This window comes from Lepus europaeus, chromosome 14, assembly GCF_033115175.1.
Source record: "Lepus europaeus isolate LE1 chromosome 14, mLepTim1.pri, whole genome shotgun sequence".
NCBI classification, from domain to species: Eukaryota; Metazoa; Chordata; class Mammalia; order Lagomorpha; family Leporidae; genus Lepus; species Lepus europaeus.
The window spans coordinates 16,314,009-16,329,129 of NC_084840.1; the positions used below are offsets into that span (position 1 = coordinate 16,314,009).

General features: G+C 46.0%; 1 long non-coding RNA gene across 1 annotated transcript; it reads right to left on the reverse strand.

Annotated features, from left to right (window-relative positions):
• Positions 1-179: 179 nt before the first annotated feature.
• On the reverse strand, positions 180-14,366 carry LOC133773801 (uncharacterized). Its single transcript, XR_009867972.1, has 4 exons — positions 14,072-14,366; positions 13,857-13,956; positions 1,131-1,172; positions 180-357 (listed from the first exon to the last, which is right to left on the reverse strand). It is a non-coding gene; the product is annotated as an uncharacterized LOC133773801 (long non-coding RNA).
• Between the last annotated feature and the right edge of the window lie 755 nt (positions 14,367-15,121).

Sequence of the window (15,121 nt, forward strand, 5' to 3'; positions counted from 1 at the left end):
GACGGGAAACTGAGGCCCTGGTGGTGGGGGGGCTTCGTTTCCTGTAGGGTTTGCCAATGCAGGTACTGGGTCAAGATGCAAACCCAGAACTGGGTCGTTCGGGACGGGTTTGAGTCTACCGAAACAAGGGTCCAAATTCCCAGCACCACCACCACCACCACCACCACCCCAAAGCCCGCGTTGATCACCTTTTCGTTTGCAAACACTAATAAGGCGTCGTGTCTGTTTGTAGGAGGAACCCACTTGGAAACCGCAATGGAGGGACCGTTGCAAAAAAAAAAAAAAAAATTGAGTGACTGCCAACCTACCTGCAGGCTACCGGAAAAGGCAGGCGCGTGGGAGCCAGGTGCAGCAGCCCTGTGGAAGCACGCCCACACACCTACTCAGCTGGGCCGCGGGCGCCTGGCCACCAGGCCGCTGCAGCTCCCCTTGGCGCCCCAGAAACCCGGGCCGCTCCCCAGGGCAGCTGGTCCAGTGGCCTCTCGAAGCCCAAGTTGCGTCCCCAGAAGCACACGGGCTGTAGTCGGTGCTAGGGGTCCACGGGCGCCCCTCACGAGGCGCACTGATCAATCACAGTTTTCCTGGTAGAACTGGGACAGCAGTTCACGCAGGGGGTGTTTTCTTGATGAAACCACATGTCCATTCCTCACTAAAGTCATTCTCCTCATTAAATAACTCCCCCGAGAAGTTTCACAATCAAAACCATAACTATTGTTTACTAACACTTACGGGCCTCTCTGAGCCTGCCTGGAAAAAGATAATATTTCATGAGCATGTTGAGATAAGACGTAATTGTACTTTTCTAAACCCACGCAACTCTGCGCGAACATTCTTCCACGTAAACTGAAACTTCAGTGGCGCCACGCATAGCGAGACGTTGAGGACCGAGGATTCAGGAAACTTCGGGCAGTGGTAAAATATTAGTCGGTGCCTGTGAGAAATGAGGCTGTCCCATCCTTCAGGGCGTCAGTGTTTAATGGTAAGCCTGGATGCATATAAGCCAGTCCAAGCATGAAGGGCAAGAGGACACGCCTAGGAAAAGCCAACTTTGTTCCTCGGTTATCAAGATAAGAAACCTGTCATTTCTCTCATTCACTCTGTCAGCCTTGAGATACTCCAAGCAGACTTACCTCTGGGTTGTACACCCCATATATCAGGAAGATGAAGAGACCCTGTAAAATAAAATGGAAGGGGAAAGCTGTTAACGCTAATCATTTCAGCAGTTGAAATGCCTGAAATAAACTTTCCTGGGAACAGACAAAAGAAGACACACTTCATCAAGGTCAATTTATTTTCCTATTTTTCAGCATTAGAAGCTGTACCTTGAGCATTTATATGATAACATACCAGCACATCACTTACGGCGGCTGTGCTATTCAATTCTTTAGAAACAGAAAACAAAAACAGCATCCCAAGCACACAGCATTTTAATTGGGAAAAACCAGCATGCCAGTCCCTGAAAGATAGCTGGATAATGAAAAAATTAAGTTCAGAAAAATGCCATCCAAGTAATGACAGAAATAGCGCTCAGCAATAGGGTTTCTAAGCAATGTTTTAGACCACAAAGAGAAAACGTTTGTTACAATCTTAGGGTAAACATTGAAGCAAATGAAAGTATAAAACATTAACATCATAGACTTAAGGTGATAGATATGAATAGTTTTCTAAATAATGCTTTTTAAAAACCAATTAATTTCCCACAATCGGCTGTTAGGAACAGCATACGTCTTTCTTGTATCCTATATAGAATAAATGTTTCAAAGATCTGCTACTTACTAGTCTTGAGCTTTAGAAAATGCTTAGCTACTTATAAAATATAAATGCAGCCTCTTAAATCTAAAAATCTTAAATTTGGAAAGGATGGAACTGCTTTAAGCTCATTAGAGATGATAGGGAACAAATTTTCCATGTATTTTCACCATAGAAAGGAAAAGAAAATCTATATTATTCTTGTTAGCAAGTGTTAAATAGGGGTCTACACTCAATCTGAAAATTGTTCATTGAGTTAAGTAAAACCGTTTTCAAATGGAAAAATACCACAGGAAGATTTTAATATTTGTTCTACCTATGAATACTTACAGATAATGGAAACAAGGAGATTGAGTAAGACAGAAATGCTTTTTGTTGCTATTTTCTTTTTTAATGGAGTGTTTTGAGAACAATTTAGATTTCCATGCAAAAGGAGGAAGTAGTGCTAAGAGTTCCATATAGCCCACTCCCATCTCTTCTGTCACAGACACCTTTTACATTAGCGTGGCGCGTGGTTACCATGGATTTTATCAGCTTCCAGAACTATTGCAGGACTCGCATTCGTATTAATAAGAAATCAGAATGAAGAGTTTTGTACATTCAAAAATTTTCACTTTGGGGCAAGCCTTTAGCCAAGTGGTTAAGATGCCTATGGCTCCCATGGGGGTACCTGAGTTGAATTCCTGGCTGTAGCTCCCACCCCTCACCTAGCTTCTTGCTGATGCGTCGGTACTGGATTCTTGCCTGCCTTGAAGGATAGCTGGGTTGAGTCCCTGTCTCACACTCAGCCCTGGCCATTGAGGACATTTGGAGAATGAAGCAGTGGATGGAGCACTCTCTCTCCCTCTCAAATAAACAAATATTAAAATTCCATTCTGGTCATAAAACTTAAAAATTCAAGTATGTTCAAAGGATTTTTTCCTGTGTGTACATGATTTCTGCCAAGCTCAATACCTACTCTCAAGTCCATCTTTCAAGTAACCTCGGTCAAGATCTACATATACAGACTGAATTTAAGCTCTTTACATGGTACTCATGTTATGGCCCACTTGATTGCCCCATTCGAGTTAATTCTAGAGCACTCAAAAAAAAATATTTTCCCTGATTCATGGAAAAACTCTGTGATGAGTAACAGTTCTTAATAGTTGCTCATCCTCTATTTCATATTTTGCTGTATAGAGAAAAATTAACAGGTCACTCAAATTTTAATTCTGTTTATAAGATAGGAGTATTGTGTTTTATAGACAACATGAGTTTCTGAGTAAATAAAATTTCCTGAACCCTGAACAACACGTGTTATCATTCTATATAAGAAACCCAGGTGTTTACATGAAATTTATATGATGCTCTGAAAACCAAGCAGCTCTTCTATAGTAGGTGTAATTGTTCCTACAAATTACAAAGGGAGTTTTAAAAAAATCACATTTTTCCCATGTCTTAGCAAACTGAGGAGAATATAGGATGTCTCTAATTTTTATTTGAGAGGCAGAAAGAGAGAGAGAGAGAATAAGAGCTCTCATTCGCTTTTTAGCTCTCCAAACCCTGCAACAGCTGGGGCTGGGCTCCAGCCAGAGCCACAGGCTGAGAGCCTAATCTAGATCTCCCACATGGTGGCAAGAACCCAATCATCTTTCCATCACCACTGCCACCGGGGATTTGCATCAGCAGGAGGCTAGAGTCGGGAGCCAGAGCCGGGAATCGAACCTAGGCACCCTGGTTTGGAATGCACGCGTCTGAACTATGAGGGGGGATACCTGCTCCCCAATACTTTTAGCTACTGCATGTCCATTTTAAATTATCATCCACTCAAGCCTTGCAAGCAATGAAACATGATCAACAATTTCCCTCTTGAAAATAAGACTGAGACTGAAAAGGGATTTTAGATACAGGCAGTTTGAATCTCAAAAAATATCTTCTTTATTCTTTTTCCTCAACAGATGCACACAACCAGCGCCACTAAAGACCACGAAGAAGCTGGAAAGCTGACGCTACGCCAAGGACACCCTCCTCTACCTGGAGCTGCCGGTACCGGCTGAAAGTAAAGCACTTACAGTAATCAATCTAATTGTATGCCCCAGAGCTCATGATCTGTTCTCCCCAGTGATTTTACCACCTATGGACAGTGGTGATAACAGACCTAACCCTACAGAGGTTTATAAACATTGTATTTTATCTAAGGAAAGAAGCCAAACAGAAACAGCTAAGCATCACAATCTTAAGCCATAACTATGAGCCACTTTTAAATTCCTGCAGAGAGAATACCTTTAAGAACAGCTGGAACGAACCAACTGCCAATCTCCAACTGGCACTGAGATTTCCAGAACCCTGATACCAACGTTCTGTCCTGCTGGAGAGCAATTCCTTACGTACGCCACGTTTCTGAAGGGAACAATCCCTCGTGCCTGTGGGCTAGTTTTTACCGTTCCACCATACACATATGGGATATTCATCTATAGAGGTACCAATTTCTCAGTGTTGCAGTTACACTGAAAAACCAGTAATGGGGCAGGAATCCTCCAAAGCGTAGCTGGATTCCTCTAGGCCTGTGTGTACTTAATGGGCGGGGCCAGGACGAGGGAAAGAACACCAGGATATTGCATCTGGTACTGTCCAGGAGTACAACATAGAAACTTAAAGGAAAGGAGGAAAAATCACTCTACTACTTCACTCTCATTGACCTAGGAAACATTAAAAGCGCAGGCAGCTTTGCAAATATTGTTGCTGCTCTAGAAGCCCATTGAACGGTATCTGCAGATAGATTGAATAGCCCACGTCTACTCTGTTGTTTCTTTTTATTGATTGTTCAGTATTTTATAGTGCACTTCATGATTCTTACAAGATCAATCTTCCTGTAAGTGGTAATATGTTCTTTTTTGACAACATGAAGAAGAAAGGTGCCACCACACAGTGTACCTACCGACTACTCAAGATCAGAACAGCACCAGTGCTGTTATCTGTGTGACTCAGTGCTCTTTCATTTACACAATTCCAATTGTTCCTCACTACAACACTGCAGAGCAGGCAGCATGAGTATTATGAACTTTATTTTTTAAGATTTTTTTTATTTATTTGAAAGTCAGAGTTACAGAGAGAGAAAGAGAGAGAGAGAGAGAGCAAAATCTTCCATCCACTGGTTCATACCCCAAACAGCTGCAACAGCCAGGGCTGGACCAGGCTGAAGCCAGGAGTCAGGAGCTTCTTCAGGGTCTCCCAGGTGGGTTCAGGGGCCCAAGCACTTGGGCCATCTGCTGCTGCTTCCCCAGGCCATGAGCGGGCAGCTGGATCAGAAGTAGAACAGCCAAGACTGGAACCAGCACCCATATGGGATGCCAGCATTGCAGGTGGCGCCTTTTCCCGCCATGCCACAGCACCAGCCCTGTAAGCTTTACTTTAAATGTGGGGATTTGAGGCGTGCTCCAAGTGCCACAATGCTGACAGGTTGGCAAGAGCCCAGGATTAGTGTTTAATTTCTAGTATAGTGCTCTTTTTTTTTTTTTTTTTTAAGATTTATTTATTTATTTGAAAGGCAGAATTACAGAGAGAAACAGGGAAAGACAGAAATATTTTCCATCTGCTGGTTCACTCCCCAAATGTCCACAAAGGCCAGGGCTGGGCCAGGCTGATGCCAGGAGCCAGGAGCTTCTTCTGGGTCTTCACGTGAGTGCAGGGGCCCAAGAGTTGGATCATCTTCCACTACTTTCCCAGGTGCATTAGCAGGGAGCTGAATTGGAAGTAGAGCAGCCAGGACTTGAACCAGAGCTCATGTGGGATGCTGGCACTGCAGCCAGTGGCCTAACCTGCTGTGCCACCATACAGGCTCCAACATAGTGCTCTTCCACACACACTGCTTTGAACAGACACCTTCATAAATCTTAGGTCACCAGCTTCTACTAATACAATTGGTAGTACCTTCCAAAGCCCACGTTCATTTTAGTTTGGTGTTTTCAATTTATTTAATTTGGAAGACAGAATGAAGAGAGAAAGAGAAAGTTAACTTCCACCTGCTGGTTCATTCCCCATATGCCACCAACAGCCAGGGCTGAGACAGGCAGAAACCAGGATCCAGGAACTCCATTCAGGGCTCCCACGTGGGGGGCTGGAACCCAAGTACTTGGGGTCATCAGCTGTGGCAGGCCCAGTGGCAGGGGGTGGGAAAGGAAGTGCAGAGTAGCAGGGACTCCAGTCAGGCACTCTGATGTGGGCTGTGGTGCCCCAAGCAGCAGCTAACCCACCGCACCACAGTGCCTGCCCCAGAAAGCTCAGGTTTGTTACATGCGTGTTGTGGTTGGATTAGCTCATAGGGCTAGGAACTCAGTAACCAGTACTAGGGCCTCAAATAAACCTGTCTTCTCCATCAGTGTATGGTGGTCTGCCTAGCACAGCTGGAAATCTGGTTTGTAACAACGGTTCTCAGTAGCGATGGGCCAGGTTCTGTCTTTTGCAGTTTGCTTACAAATTCTTATCCAATGATGTATACACATTGGTTGCTAGGAAACGTATCTTTTCCCATCAAAAGGCTGCTAGGTAACAGCATGGTCAAATATCCTTATTATTAGCATCATTTAACTAAGCTGCTTTGAATGTGTGGCACTATGCTGTGTATTTTTATTTGCTTATAAATCATGCTATAGCCTGCTTTCTTTTTTAAAAAAAGATTCTTTTTTTTAACGATTTATTTATTTATTTGAAAGGCAAGAGATTTAGAGAAAGAAGGAGAGAGGGAGAGATCTTCCATTTCCTGGTTCACTCCCTGAATGGGCGCAAAGGCTGAGGCTGGGCCAGGCCGAAGCCAGGAGCCAGGAGCTTCTTGGCGCCCAAAGATTTGGGCCATCTTCTGCTGCTTTCCCAGACGAATTAGCAGGGAGCTGGATTGGAAGTAAAGCTTCCGGGACTTGAACTGGCACCTATATGGAATGTTGGCACTGCAGATGGTGGCTTAACCCACTGCACTATAGTGCTGCCCCCTATTTATTTATTTAATTGAAAGTCAGAGTTACAGAAAGATGAGGAGAGACAAAGAGAGATCTTCCATCCACTGGTTTACTCCCCAAATGCACACAACTGCTGGGGCTGGGCCAGGCTGAAGCCAGAAACCAGGAGCTTCTTCCAGGTCTCCCAAGTGGATACAGGGACCCATGGACTTGGGCCATCAGCAGGGAGCTGGATCGGAAGTGAAGCAGCCAGGACTTGAACCAGCAGCCATATGGAATACCAGCACTGCAGACAGTGGCTTAACCCGCTGGACCACAGCACCAGCCCCTCTCTCCTAGTTTCTATAAGCAATTCCTGTTTGAGAGGTTATATCCCACATATAAACACATTATTGTACAAGAATATACATGAGGTTACTTCAAAAAGTTCGTGGAAACCGAATTAAAAGACAAGTTTATCGTAGGAGTAAAAAATTTTTGAAATCCATGCAGATGAGGGGAGTCTTCAAAAAATTCATAGAAATGAACATTCTGAAAAATTATACATATACTTCAAATATTATTGCATCGAAATAAATATATCCTTTAATTCCATTTTCCCACAAACTCTTGGAAGCACCCTCATGTATTTGAGATTGCTCGCTGCAGCACTGGGTGCAGTGGCAAAGACTGGAAACAACCCGAGTGACCTTCAACATGAAAATGGCTGAATAAATTGTAATAGTTTCATCCCATGTAATTTTTTTTAAGATTTATTTATTTATTTGAAAGGCAGAGCTACAGAGAGGCAAAGGCAGAGAGAGAGAGAGAGAGAGAGAAAGAGAGAGAGGTCTTCCATCTGCTGGTTTACTCCCCAGCTGGCCACGAAGGCCAGAGCTGCATCGATTTGAAGCCAGGAGCCAGGAGCTTCTTCCAGGTCTCCCACATGGGTGCAGGGGCCCAAGGACTTGGGCCATCTTCTACTGCTCTCCCAGGCCATAGCAGAGAGCTGGATCTGAAGTGGAGCAGCCGAGACTCAAACCAGTGCCCACATGGGATGCCAGCACTGAAGGCAGCAGCTTTAACCGCTATGCCACAGTGCCAGCCCCACATCCCATATAATATTAATCAGCAAAAAAAAAAAAAAAAAAAAAGGAGATAGAGCTACATATATTAACCTGGAGGGATGTGAATGTATTGTTAGATGAAAAAAAGCCAGTAGAAAAGACAATGTATATTTTCTGAATCTTGTAAATTATTAGCTAAACCTTCTCTTCCCCCCCTGCCCCAAATATAACTGAATCAGCAGAAGATGCGTACAAATGTCCACTCAGGTGCTGGCACTGATTTCCTGAAGGCTGAGCGGAAGGGGAAGTCAGTCAGACACAGCCAAACAGAAAAACATGCTGATGCTATCAGCAGAAGAGGTGGAGCACACGTTCTATGTACTGAATCACATCACGACGAACACTCACCCAAGAGGCAGGTGCCTGGCCCAGCAGTGAAGATGGCCTTGTCCCCTCTCAGGGTGCTTGGGTTCCACACCTGGCTCTGGCTCCTGATTTCGGCTTCCCATCAGCACTGACCCCAGGAGGCAGCAGCGGTGGCTCAAGTGACTGGGTTCCTGCCACCCACGTGGGAGACCTGGATTGGATTTCGGGCTCCTGGCTTCACCCTCGAGCCCAGCCCAGGCCAGTTACAGGCAGTTAGGGAGGGAACCAGTAGGCTGGGAATTCTTTCTCCCTCGACCTGTGTCTCTGTCTCTCAAATAAACAAATAAATAATTTTTTAAAACACTAGTAGGAAACAGAATCTGCAAATGGATAAGGAAGTAAAGAAAGTCATTTCTCAGTATTTGTAGGGAATTAGCTCCAGCACCCTCTGCGGATACGGAAATATGAGAATGCTCAATTCCTTCTATAAAATGGTGCAGTGTCTGCGTATAACCAACCTACATCTTCCTGTGTACTTTAAATCATTTCTGGATTACTTATACCTAATACAATGTAAATACTATGTAAGCAGCTGTTGCACTGTATTGCTTAGGGAATGATGACAAGAAAACAGTCTGTACACATTCAGCACACATGCACTTTTTTCTAATATTTTAATCCATGAATTTTTGAATTTGTGGTTACAAAACCCATGGATATGGAGGGCTTGCTGTTTAAGACAGAAGAACGAAATGTTGATTTGATTGGGGGATTAGAGTGTCGATCTGTGGGGTAGATTGGTCAGCAGTTCAGATGCTGCTCGGATGCCTGAGTCTGAATTCCAGATCTCCTCCTGATTCCAGCTCCCTGCCTGCGCAGATCCTGGGAGGCAGCAGGTGACGGCCCAGAGACGTGGAACCTTGCCACTCACATGGGAGATTTGGACTGAGTTCTAGGCTTCTGGCTGTGACCCAGCCCATTCTCAACTGTTGTAGGCATTAGGGAAGTTGAGCCAGTGGATAGACAATCTCTGCCTAAATAAATACAACTTGTTTATTTTTAATTGATTCTTTTTAAATACAAAGACTATAATAAACTTGAACAATTTTGAAAATTGATTTATTATATGAATAACTATTATATAAAATTTCTAGTTGAATTGTTGTGTCTCTTTTTGGGGGCTCCTGATTCTTTCAGATTTTATTTCCGACTGTCCCATTATGTACATTACACAGACAGTAGTTCCCTCATCTGTGGTTTCAGTAACTGGTGGTCAGCCATGATCCAAAAATATTACATGGAAAACTCTAGAAATAAGCAGTACACATGTTTTAAATTGTGTTGTTCTGCTCCATCCCACCTGGGCAGTGAATCATCCCTTTGTCAAAAGTTTCTTTTTTTTTAGATTTATTTTTTTATTTACTTGAAAGGCAGAGCTAGAGAGAAAGAGAGAGAGAGGAGAGACAGAAGTCCTCTATCTGCCACAATGGCCAGGGCTGGCTGGGCAGAAGCCAGGAGCCAGTGCCCACATAGGATGCTGGAGCCACAGGAGGCAGCTTAACCTGCTGTGCTACAGCACTGGCCCCTGTCCAGAGTTTCCACACTGTATAAGCTACCTGCCTGTTAGTCACTTCACACCCTTCTGGGTTATCAGATCCCCTGTTCAAGTCTTGTAGTACCTGTATTCAAGTAACCCTTATTTTACTTAAAAATGGCCCCAAAGTGCAAGAGTCGTCATATGGACAATGTCACTGTGCCAGGGAAAAGCTGTGAAGTAGTTCCTTTAAGTGAAAAGGTGACCACAGTGAGATAAATTACTTAGTTAACATGAAAAAGGCATTCAATTTGTGTATGTATGTACTGTATAGGAAAAAACCATAGTGTCTGAGTGTGTGTGCGTGCACGTATCAATAAACTAGAAACATTTTATTTTTAACTATCCTGTCACATATAAAGTTACACTATATAAAATATGCAGGTTGAACTACCCTGATCTAAAAATCCGAGAAGCTCTGAAATATGAAGCTTTTGGAGCATCATGACACTTTTCAAAAAGTTTTGGATTTTGGATTTGCAGAGTAGGGGTGGTGCTCAACCGGTAAAAACTGCAAATATTCCAAAATCCGAAAAAAAAAAAAAATCCAAATGCAAAACACTTCTGGTCCCAAGCATTTTGGATAAGAGATACTCAACCTGTGTACTGTGTACATGTACTATACGGATATGTATTGTAATGTGTGAACATATACATATCCATCTGTAATTAAAAAGAAATTTAGGGGCCAGCATCATGGCGCAGCAGGTTAAGTCTCTCCGTGTGACTTCTGTTCAAGTCCCAGCTGCTCCATTTCTTTTTTTTTTTTTTTTTTTTTTATTTTTGACAGGCAGAGTGGACAGTGAGAGAGAGAGAGAGACAGAGAGAAAGGTCTTCCTTTTGCCGTTGGTTCACCCTCTAATGGCCGCCGCGGTAGCGCGCTGCGGCCGGCGCACCGCGCTGATCCGATGGCAGGAGCCAGGTGCTTCTCCTGGTCTCCCATGGGGTGCAGAGCCCAAACACTTGGGCCATCCTCCACTGCACTCCCTGGCCACAGCAGAGAGCTGGCCTGGAAGAGGGGCAACCGGGACAGAATCCGGCGCCCTGACCGGGACTAGAACCCGGTGTGCCGGCGCCGCAAGGCGGAGGATTAGCCTGTTGAGCCATGGCGCCAGCCCCAGCTGCTCCATTTCTAATCCCGCTCCCTGCCAATGAGCCTGGGAAAGCACTTTGTGCCCCGCACCCATGTGAGAGACCCAGAAGGAATTCCAGGCTCCTGGTTCCAGCTGGTCCATCCCCAGCTGTTGCGGCCATTTGTAGAGTGATGGGAGATCTCCCTCTTTCTCACTCTGCCTTTCAAATGAATAAGTATATAAAATTTTTAAAAATCATAAATAAAATAGATAAAAATAACAACTGAAAGAAGTCAGAAGCCCAGAAAAAAGAATTCTACCAGGAATCTCCCTCAGCTGCAAGTGGGCAATGCGAAAGAGAGGACGTTATGTGTTCTACAGTTCTCATTGTCCAATACTAATATTTGTTTTCTTTTTTTTTTTTTTTAAAGATTTGTTTATTTATTTGAAGGTCAGAGTTACAGAGAGAGGGAAAGACAAAGAGATCTTCCATCTGCTGGCACTCTCCCTAGATGGCTGCACCAGCCAGGCCCGAGCCAAGCAGAAGTCAGGAGCCAGGAGTTCCTGGGTGCAGGGGCCCAAACACTTGGGCCATCTTCTGCTGCTTTCCCAAAGCCATTAGCAGGGGTTTGGATTAGAAGTGGAGCAACTGGGACAGGAACCGGTGCCTGCATGGAATGCAGGTGTCAAAGGTGGCGGCTTTACCCCCTATGCCACAAGGCTAGCCCCACCTTTTTCTTTTTTAAAATATTTATTTATTTATTTATTTGAAGGGCAGAGTGACACAGAGAGACCTTCCATCTGTTGGTTCACTCCCCAAATTCCCACAAAAGCCAAGACTGAGCCAGGTTCAAGCTAAGAGCAAAGAGCTCCCTCTAGGTCTTCCACATGGGCCATTGTCTGTGCATCCCAGGAGCATTCAAGAAAATTGAATCGGAGCTATGGAGCAGCTGGGACTGGAACTGGCACCCCCGTGTGGAATGTGGATATCACAAGTGGCAGCTGAACCTGCCGCACCACAACACGCTCCCCAGTGTCTGTTTTTCACAAGAGAAAAGCGTTTCTGAAATTATTTCCTGAGAGCAGTGCTGGGTGACATAAAGGAGGTAGTCTTTTCTGTTAATATTTGTTTAACTGGGGGTTGGTGCTGTGGCATAGCGGGTAAAGCTGCTGCCTGCGGTGCCGGCATCCCATATGGGTACTGGTTTGAAACCCGGCTGCTCCACTTCCAATCCAGCTCTCTGCTATGGCCTGGGAAAGCAGTAGAAGATGGTCCAAGTCCTTGGACCCCTGCACCCACGTGGGAGACCAGAAGCTCCTGGCTCCTGGCTCAGCTCCAGCCATTGTTGCCAACTGGGGAGTGAGCCAGCGGATGGAAGACCTCTCTCTCTCTCTCTCTCTCTCTCTCTCTCTCTCTCTTTCTCCCTCTCCTCTCTCAGTGTAACTCTGACTTTTAAATAAATATTTTAAAATATTTATATAATTAATTAATTATAATTATAATAATCTATCTGAAATGCAGAGTTACAAAGGGAAAGAAGGAGAGACAGACACACACACACACACACACAGATCAATGTTCCATTCACTGGTTCACTCCCCAGTTGGCTGCAACAGCTGGGGCTGGATCAGGCTGAAGCCAGGAGCCTGGAACTCCATTGGGTTTCTCACATGGGTTGCAGGGCCCAAGTACTTTGGCCATCTTGTGCTACTTTCCAAGGCACATCAGCAGGAAGCTGGATTGGAGGTGGTACAGCTGGGACTCTAACCACCACCCTGTATGGGACGCTGGTACAGCAGGCAGTGGCGTAACCTGCTGTGCCACAACACCAGCCCCAAGGAGGATGGCTAAAATGGGAGTCCTGCAGAAGAACCAAAGAAGAGCCCAGTAGGCAGTCAGGTGCACAGGCTAAAAGCTAAAGATCTGGAGTCCACACATGTGGCTGAACTTCCAGCCCTTACCAGACACCGGTGCTGTACCTTTGGGTGATTTTCTTCACCTCTCTTATCCTCATTTTCCTCATTCTGTAATAACAGCTTGAAGATACTTCAAAAGGATCATGTAAACAATTATTAAAAAACAAACTTATTTGGATGCAAAAGAACTTTGAGATGCATAGTTTTTTTAACAATATGCATTTTCCATGAAATTTTTGAAGATCCCTTCATATTTGAATATTATTATATTTTTATAGTGAATCATAGAACAATGTTCTACCAAGCTTACTTCTTTTGCTTACTTTCTGTACCAATTAATACATAAGAACAATTCATAACCATTCTCGGGGTGGACATTCAGCGTAGCAGTTAAGATGCTGGTTGGGACACCCACATCCCGTGCTGGGGTGCGTCCGTTCGATGCCAGGCTCCACTTTCAATTCAAGCTTCCTGCAAAGGTGCACCTTGGGAGGCAGCAGGTGATGACTCAAGTACTTGGGTCCCTGCCACCCTTATGGGAGACCCAAATTGAGTTTTGGACTCCTGGCTTTTTTTTTTTTTTTTTTACAGGCAGAGTTAGACAGTGCGAGAGAGAGACAGAGAGAAAAGTTTTCCTTCCGTTGGTTCACTCCCCCAATGGCCGCCACGGCTGGCACTGAGCCGACCCGAAGCCAGGACCCGGGTACTTCCTCCTGGTCTCCCATGCGGGTGCAGGGCCCAAGCACTTGGGCCATCCTCCGCTGCCCTCCCGGGCCACAGCAGAGAGCTAGACTGGAAAAGGAGCAACCAGGACTAGTACAGTGGGTGCCGGTGCCGCAGGTGGAGGATTAGCCAAGTGAGCCGCGGTGCTGACCTGGACTCCTGGCTTTGACCTGGCCCAGCCCTGAGTGTTGTGGGCATTTGGGGAACGAACCAGTGGGTTAGAGATACCGTTCTCTTTTTTCTCCCCATCATATTAATTAAATATTTTAAATTTAAAAATGAGTTATAATCCTCCTTATCTCACTCATTTACATTTATTGCCTACTTGGTATCAGGCATTGTGTGACCATAAACAGGGCTAAGACGTTGGTCTTGCCATCCAGCAGTCTGGTGCAGGAGTAACATTTTTAGAAATAAGTACATATTCGTTGTGATGAATGGACTATAAAAAGCTTACCCGGTAAGTCGTTTCCACAGTAGAACACTCCGTCCTTCCAGGGAAGAGGGTGGGCTGTGGCAAGGGAGCTAAGCCCTATAGTGATGCTCTGAAGATCCGACTGTGGGAAGAGTGGGAGGAGTGGGAGGCGTGACCCCGGAGCCAGGGGGCACGGAACCCTGCAGAGAAAGGCTCTGAACCGTCCAGCTTTGCGAGAGCAGGCCTGCCACAGCTACCTGCCGGGGGCTCCGCATTGCTCAAGCCCGTGGTTTTCAAGTGAGCAGGGGGAAGGTGACGAAATCCGGATCAGGAAGGAGCCCAGCCTCTCTTTAGGAAAAGCGAGTATTGCAGTTCCGCGCTGCGGGTTCTTGCTGAGCTCCGTCTGCCTGCAGCGGCAGCGAGCGCGCACACTGATGTGGTGCAGGCAGGGCGAGCAGTCAGGGAGCGGCGCACTGAGGAAGTGGTTGTGAGGTGGTGAGGCGCGTGGAAGGTGCTGGGGGCACGTGGGAGCGGACCGCAGGGAGCAGGGGAGCACCGGGTTACCACGGGCGCTTCCTGGCTCCCGAGCTAGCGAGCTGAGTGGAAAGGGAACGTGCACGTCTATGAAGGAGGCGGCGGTGCTTGTTTCCTGTATTTCAGCGTCAGTGTGATCCCCTGAGCGAGCAGCCGTACAAAAGGCATCTGGGATACAGAAATGATTTGGGAATCCACAGCGCCCGGGTGGAGAACGAGACCTTCACCGCGCAGGCGTCTGAAGTCCACGAGGGCGCCGGCTGGACAGAGTCCTGGAACATGCTGGCGCTTCAGAGCCGAGGAGAGAAGAGAACCGGTGAGAACGGAGCCAAAGAGGCAGAAAGAGGGAAAATTCTTCTTACTTTACAAAGACACAGAGACAGACAGAGGTCTTCCATCGCTGGCTAATTCCCCAGATAAGTGCAACAGCTGGAGCTGAGCCAGGGTCAAGAACCCAATCCGAGTCTCCCAGGTGGGTGGCAGGGGCCCGGCTGCTTCAGCCATCACCCTCTGCATCCCAGGGTGCACGCTGGCCGAAAGCTAGAATCAGAACTGGAGCCAGGACTCAAACCCGGGCGTTCTGATGGCTACAGGATGCAGGCATCCCACGCACTATCTTAACCACTGCACCACTCACTCACCCCAAAGAGGGTGTGTTCACCGAAGGAGAAGTGCTTAGCTCAGAAATCAAACGCCTAGATTCCAGTCCTACCTCTGCCACTTCCTAGCTGTGTGGCCGTGGGAAAACCACTAAACTTTCTCTGCTTCGTTAT